Genomic DNA, 10,763 nt, shown 5'->3' on the forward strand with positions numbered 1-10,763 from the left:
TTATTTATTTTTGAGAGAGAGACAGAACATGAAGGGGGGAAGGGTCAGAGAGAGGGAGACACAGAATCTGAAGCAGGCTTCAGGCTCTGAGCTGTCATCACAGAGCCCAACGCGGGGCTCGAACTCACAGACTGAGATCATGACCTGAGCCGAAGTTGAATGCTTAACCGACTGAGCCACCCAAGTGCCCCTTAACTAAGTTGAATTTAAATTTAAAAATATGATTTTAGTTTCAGAGTATATATTTTGAAATATAAATTAATAGTATCCTATTTGTCTCATTCTATTTTTTTTTCATTTAATAATGCAATACCCCCATGTATGTACATCTAGTTCATTGCTTCTGACTGCTGCATACATTCTCATCAATTATATACACATCTTTTATATTTCTTATAATGAATGAACTAATACCTCTATCTATCAATATAATATTTTGGTGAATGCCTTAAATGTGACTCCTTATGAATGTGTCCCACAGGTTTACTGGGTTGAATACTTTGGAATGAAATTGCTAGTATATAGTATATACAAATACTTCATTTTGATAGTATTCCAAAGAGCTCTCTTACAATTGCTTATGCTCTCATCAGCACGAGAAATTATTTGGCTTTTTAATGGTTGCTATCTGATGGATATACAGTGTTATCTCATTGTATTTAAGCTTGCATTTCTCAAATAAATGGCACTGTGTCTCTGTTTATAACATTATTACTTACTTAAAATGTTTTTCTCCTGCTTTTATGGCAGCCACAGCTGACTAATATATGTCATATGTGTATCTTCAATTTTAGTAAGTAATATCTGTTTTCTAAAGCAGTGTCATCTATTTACATTCCCACAATGCCGTATTAGCCATCCAGTTTTCCACATCTTACTAAGATTCTCCCCTAGCCTACGCCCAATCTTTGAGTTAGAGCTGTCTCTGGTTAGACACAACACACACACACACACACACACACACACACACACACACAGACATACTCTGGGTATCACACATTCACATCTCCACACACCAAGGGGATACAACCATTTATCCATTTATAGGATACCTGTGAATTTCTCATAGTTTGTGTGTATTTGGTTGTGTGCACATGGGCACACGTATGTGCATGCAGACATGTATGTGCATGTGTGAGAGAGAAACAAAAAGGAAGGGAGCTATCAGTATGTGTTATCTTCAGGATTCTGTGGTTTCGGGGAAGGAAGCCAGAAACCAATGCTAGTTTCCCATGTGTTTGGGAAAAAAAAAATTATTTAGAAATCAGTTCTTTTTTATCATTTAATACTTTAATTCTATAAATATGAAGTACTTTTACTCATTCATCAAGATGATGATTTCTCTAATGAGCTATAATTTAAGATTTTCTTCCTTTAAGGGTACCTGGGTGGCTCAGTCAGTTAAGCGACTGACTCTTGATCTCGGCTCAGGTCATGGTCTCATGGTTCCTGAGTTCGAGTCCTGAATTGGGCTCTGCACTGACAGCATGAAGCCTGCTGGGGATTCTCTCTCTCTCCTTCTCTTTCTCTCTGTCCCTCATCAGCTTTCACTCTCTCTATCAAAAAAAAACAATAAGTAAACATTTAAAAAAAAAAAGGTTTTCTTCCTCTAAATGCATTCTTTCTAACAAAGTAGAATCACTTTAACCTGGATGCAAGGTATTTTTTTCTTTAATATTTACTGATGCATGTATACAAACACATGTATAATGAATCTGAGCTTGTTTCTATGTTCTTCTTCATATTCTCTAAATATTGACACCCACAAAATATTTTGCTGAAATTAGAAAATATATGCTAGTTTTAAAATATATGTTTGGGGGCGCCTGGGTGGCGCAGTCGGTTAAGCGTCCGACTTCAGCCAGGTCACGATCTCGCGGTCCGTGAGTTCGAGCCCCGCGTCGGGCTCTGGGCTGATGGCTCGGAGCCTGGAGCCTGTTTCCGATTCTGTGTCTCCCTCTCTCTCTGCCCCTCCCCCGTTCATGCTCTGTCTCTCTCTGTCCCAAAAATAAATAAAAAAATTAAAAAAAAAATAAATAAAATAAAATAAAATATATGTTTGGAAATCTTGGTGTGATAAGGAGAATTGCCTTCTGAAAAATTCATTCTAGCATCAATGTTTGTAGATGCAAATATGTCAGAAAGAGGAATTTTTTAGAAGCAATTTGACTCATCATTTTGAACTGACAATTTCTTTTTCTGACGTAGGATGTGTGCTTTGTTCTTATCTGTAGTCTTTCCACGTTCATTTGCGTTAGTGGCCTTGACTCCAACCGTTGTTATTGTTACTTGTGATTCCTAACAGTGTAGTCCCCCCAGGGTCATTCAGTCAACAGATCTAGATGCTTCTTTCAGTGGCACAAAGCCATGCTCCAGGGGTGGCCATTCACAGAGAATGATCCCGCTATCTTTGCTCTTAATAAAGTAGCGAGACTTATAGCTATCATACTCATTTCATTGCTAGTAGTCAGTGTTATTATATTCCCTTGAAATTGCCTTGTAATGATTCATCCAAATTCTATGTTAATCCAAGAGAAGCTAATAAGTAATTTTTATCATACATGCTTACTAAAGAGTTGTGTGTGTGTGTGTGTGTGTGTGTGTGTGTGTGTGTGCGCGTGCGCATATGTGTGATGTAGAAAACATTTTTAGTATATCCTTTAATAAAAAGTTTTCCAAGGGGAGCCTGGGTGGCTCAGTCCCTTAAGTGTACAACTTCGGCTCGGGTCATGAACTCGCAGTTCATGAGTTCAAGCCCTGTGTAGGGCTCTGTGCTGACAGCTTGAAGCCTGGAGCCTGCTTTGGATTCTGTGCCTCCCTCTCTCTCTGTTCCTCCCCTGCTCGCACTCTGTCTCTCAAAAATAAATAACGATTAAAAAATTAAAAAAAAATAAATAAAAAGTTTTCCAAGACTGGCTCCCAGTGAACTATTAGACATAATAGTTCAAAGATAATATTGTTGGTACAAAAATTTTAAACATAATGTATTATAAAATTAACTTGTTTTTAAGAAGTTAATTTGAAATTTTCTCTTTCCACATATGCTAAAGTTGTGTGTGTTTTATGGATATGGCAGAAACAAATCCCTTGTTTTTTTTTCATAAAATTTGAGATAAGAATATGAGTTTTGAATACTTTTTTAATGCTGAAACATATAATGGACTATTGGGAAAATATTGAAGATATTAATCTGTCTTTTGCATATCTGTCGAAATTACTATAATTAGAACTATCAGAAGATGGCGATTTTGAATATGTGAGAATGCACAATAATTCATTATATTGAGAAATTTTAATTCTGGAGTAAAAAAAATAGTGAAAATGGCAACAGTGCTATCCACGCCCCCCCCCCCCGCCACTTTAATTAATTTCTTTCTCTTTTTTTCTTGTTTGGAAAAAAATAATTTTTGTCAGGTGTACGCATATATCCAAATTCATCAAAATGTATACATTAAATATGTGCTACTACTTGTATATTAAGTATACATCATTAAAATTGGAAGAAAAAATGAAGGTCTACCTTGAGGGAGGTTAAATGGTTCATCATTTAAAAATCTAGATTATGGGGTGCCTGGGCGGCTTAGTTCGTTGAGCATTGGACTCTTGATTTAGGCTCAGGTCAGGATCCCAGGGTCGTGGGATCGAGCCCCTCATTCTTCGGCTCTGCCCTGAAAAGAAATGCCCTGAAAAAAATAGTGTTCCATATGCAGTTTGGAAAGGAAAGCAACTCTATACTAGTACAGAGTTTTGAAATTATCTTTGTTCCTATTGTTTATTCCTATCTGTGATTTATTCCCCAGCACCTTCTTCCAGTAATTTTCCTGTTTCCTCTATTTTCCTCTATGTTTCTTCAGTGCACCTGGAAAGCTTACAGAATCAGGTAATGCTGTATGGAAATAGACAACAGCCTTTTCTTTTAGGAAAAAAGATCACAGAGGATTCTCAATGTGGGCCTTCAACTCTGATAGCAATCCTCATGGGGAAAGGGAGCACATAGAACATAAGGAACATTAGTCTATGTTCGAAAGGAGTTGCACTATGTAATCAGTCCAGCCAGTGATTGGTGGAGTTTCAAAGTGCATTGATGTAATGAGTGAGTACTAGACATCCGGGGACTAGGCGCCCGTTACAAGACGACTGAGAGCAGGAGGACAGAGAATTCAGCTTGTGAGGACAAGGTACGATCCACGAAGCCTGCTTCTGCAAATGCAGATACAAATCAGATTACTCACCTAATGGACTGAATACCCGGGAGGAAACAGAATTACAGGCACAAGAAATAAACTGAATTACTAAAGAATAGGAAAAAGATGAGACTCTACACTGGTTCACATTCACTCTGAAAAGTGGAATAAGACAGAAGACCTATATACAAGCTGATCAAGAATAAAAAGAAATGTCCACCAGGTTTTGACAGGTAGCGATTTATTGTCCCCCTGGCAAGGGCCAGGTTTATCGGGCCTATAAGGCATGGGGCTGAGAGCATAACTGCCAGGGTTAGAGAAAGGAATAATGCAATTATTTTATAGTTTCATATACCTTCTTTTCAAGATAAAGAGAAATAATAAAATGTATCCAATAAAGATAAAAATGAAGCAGATAAAACTGAATTTATTTTGCATATGGCTATCAATTAGGTTAAAAAGAAAACAATAAAAACATGTTCTTGACATTGTAATCTAAATTACTCTAAGAAAAAACAAGTATTATAGGCGTCAAAAGGGATATATTTATCTACCATGTAATTAAATATATGTAAACACAGTGACCCAATATTTTTTACCAATTGGCCATTTTACATGTTTGATAAATTTTGGTAAATTAATAAAATAGTGGAATGATTGAAATTACCCCATAACGGGGGGGGGGGGAGGGTGTATCATGAAGATGTGTAGGCAGAAGCTTGAGGATTAACAGTTACATTTCTTATTTCAGAGATAGATGAGTTGATTATGTGGGTCTTTGCCCTTATCAAATTAAAAGTTCCCTGAGGTCAGGTGGAATAACCTCTACATCATCCTCATCAATGAGCATAATATTTTGAGAATATTATTTAGTCACAACTTTAGTCATTCAACTTTGGTTGAATGAATGAATAAATGTTAGGAACCATGGCAGGACCATTTACATTTTCAACACACTAGGACAAAGAAGTGTGGGAAGATTAAAAGAGAGAGAGAGAGAGAGAGAGAGAGAGAGAAGAGATGAAAGAAAGTGGAAGTGGTTAAAAAATGTAGCTGAATCACAAGCAAGCTAAAGCATGAGAAGAAATAATAAGGGTATTATTTAATATCAGAATCTATCTACAGCAATGATGTTTTGTGGTGTGGAAACAAGGTTTTCAAAATGGGTCCTTTCTTTCCGGGTTTTGACAAAGTGAGATCAAGTTGCAGGAAGTTCAAAGTAGCATTTAAAACTTGATTGAATGGCTATTAAGTCATTCTTTCATAGCAAAGATGTAAAAGCATAGGTAGTTAGACGATCTTTGAAGACCATTCTTGAGGAAGACCTTTGGCGAGAACTTCAGCAATCCACTGTGGTTTCCAAACTCCACAAGGGAATGGTGTCCTTCTTTCACTGTACGACAAGGGAGAGGAGACTTGTGAGGTCCACACTATAAGACTTTAGTAGGGGTTTTCATACAATAAACAAGGTATGAGAAAAACAGTGTCTGTGTAAACGCCTGAGAAATCTTAAGGACAAGGTTAACTATAGTTGGAGAAGTACCAGTGCTTAGGCAGTGGGTGAGGGGTGAGAGTAGACTTTCATATGCCTGGAGCTACAAAAGGTGTAGCACGTGACTAGAAACTTGGTAATTCTGGTGAAAATTTTAGTTATGTAGAGAAATGGACATTGCAGCTGGGCTATTGGTGTCTTTAACACCAGTTGAAGCAGTTGGGCTATTAATAGCCGTTGGGCTATTGGTGTCTTCAACAATGCAGAGAAGTGCCCAAAAGCAAAAGAATGAAACATATTCCAAGTTCAAAGAGCAAAGATTATAGATCACCACTCTGATATCAGTCTAGGATCCACTTGCTTCCGAATTTCTTCTTTTGACTCCCACTACTCCAACTTTACAAGCTTTGGAAACTGAAGGTAACTAGTTGGATGAAGAGGAACAGAAACAGGAAAGAGGGCAGAGGCATAAAGCAGAAGCCCCACACACACTATTTTTTCAGAAGGCTGGAGAAGAAGACAGGGTGGCTTTAACTACAAATCAATCTCAGAGCTTTGACTATTATAAAGGAACTTATCTTCTAGTTACTAAATTGCACCTGATGTTATCATCTGTATTAATTTCCTATTGTCACCTATAACACATTACCACAAATTCAGTGCCTTAAACAAGGTAAATGTTTTATTTGGCAATTCTGTGCATCAAAAGTTCAATACAAGTCTCCCTAGATTAAAATCAAGATGTTGGTTGGGGTACCTGGATGTCTCAGTTGGGTAAGTGTCCGACTTCAGCTGAGGTCATGGTCTCATAGCCCTGGGTTTGAGCTCCACATCAAGCTCTGCACTGGCAGTGTGGAACCTGCTGGGATTCTCTCTATCTGCCCCTCCTTCACTTGTGTGTGCATGCCTTCTCTATTTCCCTTTCTCTCTCTCTCTCTCTCTCTCTCTCTCTCTCTCTCTCTCTCGGAAAAAAAAATGTTGGCAGTGTTGTGTTTCTTTCAGGAGGTGCTAAAATAATCCATTGCCTTTATTTTTTCCAGCTTCTAGAGACCATACACATTCCTTGACTCATTGCTTCCTTCCTTCATTTTCAGAATGAGCAATGCTGAATCTCTCCGATCATTTTCCACAGTCAGGAAAGGTCCCCAATTTTGAGAATCCACGTGATGACAAGTGGGTCTACCTAGATAATCCAGGATAATCTCCCTGTGTAAAATTCCTCAGTTTAATCACATTTGCACAGTCCTGTTTGCCATGAGAGGTAACACAGTAACAGGTTCCCAAATTAGGACCTGGGTATCTCGTGGTGGTCTATTACTCAGCCTACGACATTCATCTAAGAGAGAGGAAAGCGTCTCTGAAGCAAATTTGACACTGAAAAATTTTAACAAGATGGTGTGAGACAAAATAAACTTGCTTTATAAATAAGTGCCCTCAATACTGTCTTAGCAATGTATCAGATAATTACAAAGTTTTGTACAAATTAATTTATTTGTATTATCATTCACTATACTTTTTCTTTTTAAAACTTGGTACTCAGAGAAGAACGCACAGTGAGCATTCAGAGGAATTTAGGTTGAGAAGGCAAGAAGCTTCAGGAACTCTGAAATCCTTTAAAAGGGAGGCGCAAACACGGCAATTAACAGAAAATATGGGATTGGTATGTTAAGGAATACAGCCTGCAGAAAACACAAAGAAAAAAAAAACATCAAGGGCTGGATGAAGATATTAGAAGTAGGAATGTGGAACAAAGAATCAAAGTTTCTGGGAGAAAGCAACAAACCAGTCATAGCTATAAACTGGGTAAATTAGCTAGGAATAAGTTGGGAACAAAATATCTTGTCCCTGAAAGGCTTCTGAAGATATCTAAATGCCGCTTTCAATGTGTAGCCACCCTCACATCTGCCTTTGTCCGTACAAGCATTGACAAAAACAGTAAATGATGAAGGCTCAGCTCAACCCCCATTTATTTGATAAGAGACTATGTATTCTCATGGCCTGACATCCAACCAAGCAGCCAAATAGGTTACTAGGATTAATGTATCTCTTCATACTATCCTAGAGAACTGTAGGTTAAGTACTTTAAACTTATCAAGTAACGCACATTACAAAGGAGAAATTTGAGAGTTTATTATGGTATTGATTTAACCTAGCATTCAGATCTTTGCTTTTAGAATAAAGGGAAGCTCTGACCCTGAATCAGCATCTGGATGTATACTGATTCCCTCCCCTATCACTTTGTAAAATGAGAGATATCATTTACTTTCCTAAATTCCTGAAAATGAGAGCAACAATAGAATTGAGAGCCACTTACCTTCGTATTCACAACTCTCCTCTTTAGCAACCAGCGCATGGCAATATTCATTGGCCCACGACAGGAAGAATATCTTTCCTTCCTCTTTCAAAATGACACTCAAAAATTGATGGGTTCTCACTATTTTTGTTCACTGACACTGGCTAATTATTAACTCTGCGGGAAAAAATTAAATTTTAATGTTAATGTCATTGTAAAACACCAGGATGTGTCTCAGCATGATAAGATACCATAAAGGTTTAAGTTGTTTTGGTAAGTTGGCCACCTGTTCAAATGTTAAAAATTTACACAGTCTCTCCAGCCTCACTTGTGTCCATCTTTTATATTGATAAATGTATCATAGTTACTGCATTAGTGTGGTTTGAAATAGTCTGTCTTTAAGAGGCCTGCTGAAAGCATAGTTTCAACTGCCACTGTTATTCAAATCTTTCAAGAATAATTTATACTTTTCACATTTTTCCATCTGATACCTTGTTTGACATGCCACTAAATGATTAAAATTTCTTGGAAGGAAGTAGCCTAAAATTGGAATAATCTAACTATAAGCACATATAGTAACCTCTGGACCATAATTAACATCCAGCACATAAAACAGCAGACAGAGGACCCCGTTAATTAATCACATGCTTCCTAATAAACTTTTGGAAAGATATTCTGCGTATTTCTTTTACCTAACGATCTCCATAAAGAAAAGATAACTGGTTGAATAGTTTGAGTAACCTTTTAAGTAACTATTTTTATAAAACAATCACATTTTATTAAAAAAATCATATTCTATCAAGCCAAAAGTGTCGTTTTATCATTAAAGATGCCACTGTATTTATTTAACGGAACCACAAGAAAAAGATTATAGCCACCAACCTCATTTCTATTGTTAACCTGAAAATAAACAGCCACAATGAGAAGCAAACAAGCATTTATCTGGGATCAAAGAATTGCAATTCAGAAGCACAGATTCAGGTAGAAACTTGAATAGTGTCCTGCTTGTACAGAGAAAGCAAGGGGTTGTTAATAAGGAAAAGGATAGTCAGAGGGCAATTTCATGAGTTAACAAGGCAAAAAAAAAATTTTTTTTTGTCTGTGGGTGCTAAGCTAAACTACTCTGGGTTATACACATTGATTGATTACTGATTCTATCTTCAGAAAGTCAACAACCATCAGTCTTGTGATCAGGATGTCTGTTCCCCCAAGCAATTGCTTACAACAGCTACCAATTTGCCCCGTCCAAAGGTTTTGGCTCAGTTCAGAGATGGGTAGGGCCGTTTCTCTGCAGTGGCTCACAGCAATGCTTCCACTAACGGGGCGCCTGGATGCCTCAGTCGGTGAAGCCTCCGACTTCAGCTCATGACCTCACAGTTCATGAGTTTGAGCCCTGCATCAGGCTCTGAGCTGTCCATTCAGGTCTATTTTTCACATTATTAATACATTTACTTGAATATGAGAAGCTATAATTGCAAGTTAGGTTCTAGCTCAAAGATGGACATTTATCTTATGAGACACTATTTTAATACTTAACATGCTGAAAAATGTATGTAAACTATTCATAGAAGACCTGTGGATCCATGTTAAAAAAAAAAGAAAACAGGAGACAAATTCTTTGCTCTCAGGTAGCTTATAATTTAGGTAAGGTTTTATTTTCATGGATATGAAAAGTTATTCAGCAACATTTGTTTTGAAAACAAGTCCCCCTCCAAAAATTTTTGTGATTTTACAGAAAGTCAATCATGTTAGGAAATGGTGCGTAGAGTTTGATGATGAGACCAAGGAGCATCTTCTATGATTAAGGGAAGGATAACTGAAGACTAAAGGTTTTGTGTTAGATTGAAACATTAATTATTTAATCAGCACATATTTATTACAAGTCTCCCATGTGTCAGGCAGTCTTCTTCACATTGGAGGGGTAACCACAAACAACAAGGTCATGGACTCCACCCTTACTGAAGTTAAGGTGATTAAGCTGTCAGAAACGCAGTGACTGAAGTGCAGGTTGCTGAGATCGCCTCCCCATGGTCAATTTTCCAAGCCAGACAGTGCTGGAAATTTTTAAGAAATTGTAATTATAATATAAAATTATGTATATAAATATATATGTTTATATATATATTATTATATATATAATATTATATGTTAAATTAAATTATATATAAATATATATTTAAATTATGTATAAATATATATAATTATAAAATTATATAAATATAATATAAAATAATATTAATAGTAATAAAGATTGTAATAGCCAAAATTGCTTAAGCACACACTCTATATGAAGTACTTTTGTACCTACTTTGTAGGTATAAAAGGAGAAACTATTCTGACACCTATTAAAGGTGGTAAGGCAGATTTTTTTCAGTGGGCCTAAGACAATGGGGTTTTGTAATAGGGGAGGGAGCTTGAAGTCAACCCCAAATACCAAAAAGACAAGTTGAGATTTATAGCCAAGGGGCAGGGTGAGGGTCAGTGGGTGGAAAAATACTGAAAGGGGACTTCAGGGGTTAGGGGATTCTGGCTAAGCCAACTTGACAGAATTTTTGCTGTAGGCAGGCCAGGTGATAAGATATTGAAGGTGGGGGATAAGGAATCTGATCACATATCAAGGGAGGGGGGGTGATTTTCACTATACTAACCCAGCAGGATTCTTGCTGAAATTGGACTAAATGGGCTTAGGGCAGAGCCCAAGGGCAAGACCTAGTCAAAAAGAGGTCTCAGAGGAGCAGCACTAAAGTAGTCAGAGAGTCTTTGTCATAGGTTATAAGCCACTTAACTACTCACA

The sequence above is a fragment of the Panthera leo genome, chromosome A1, assembly GCF_018350215.1.
Source record: "Panthera leo isolate Ple1 chromosome A1, P.leo_Ple1_pat1.1, whole genome shotgun sequence".
Classification (NCBI taxonomy): domain Eukaryota; kingdom Metazoa; phylum Chordata; class Mammalia; order Carnivora; family Felidae; genus Panthera; species Panthera leo.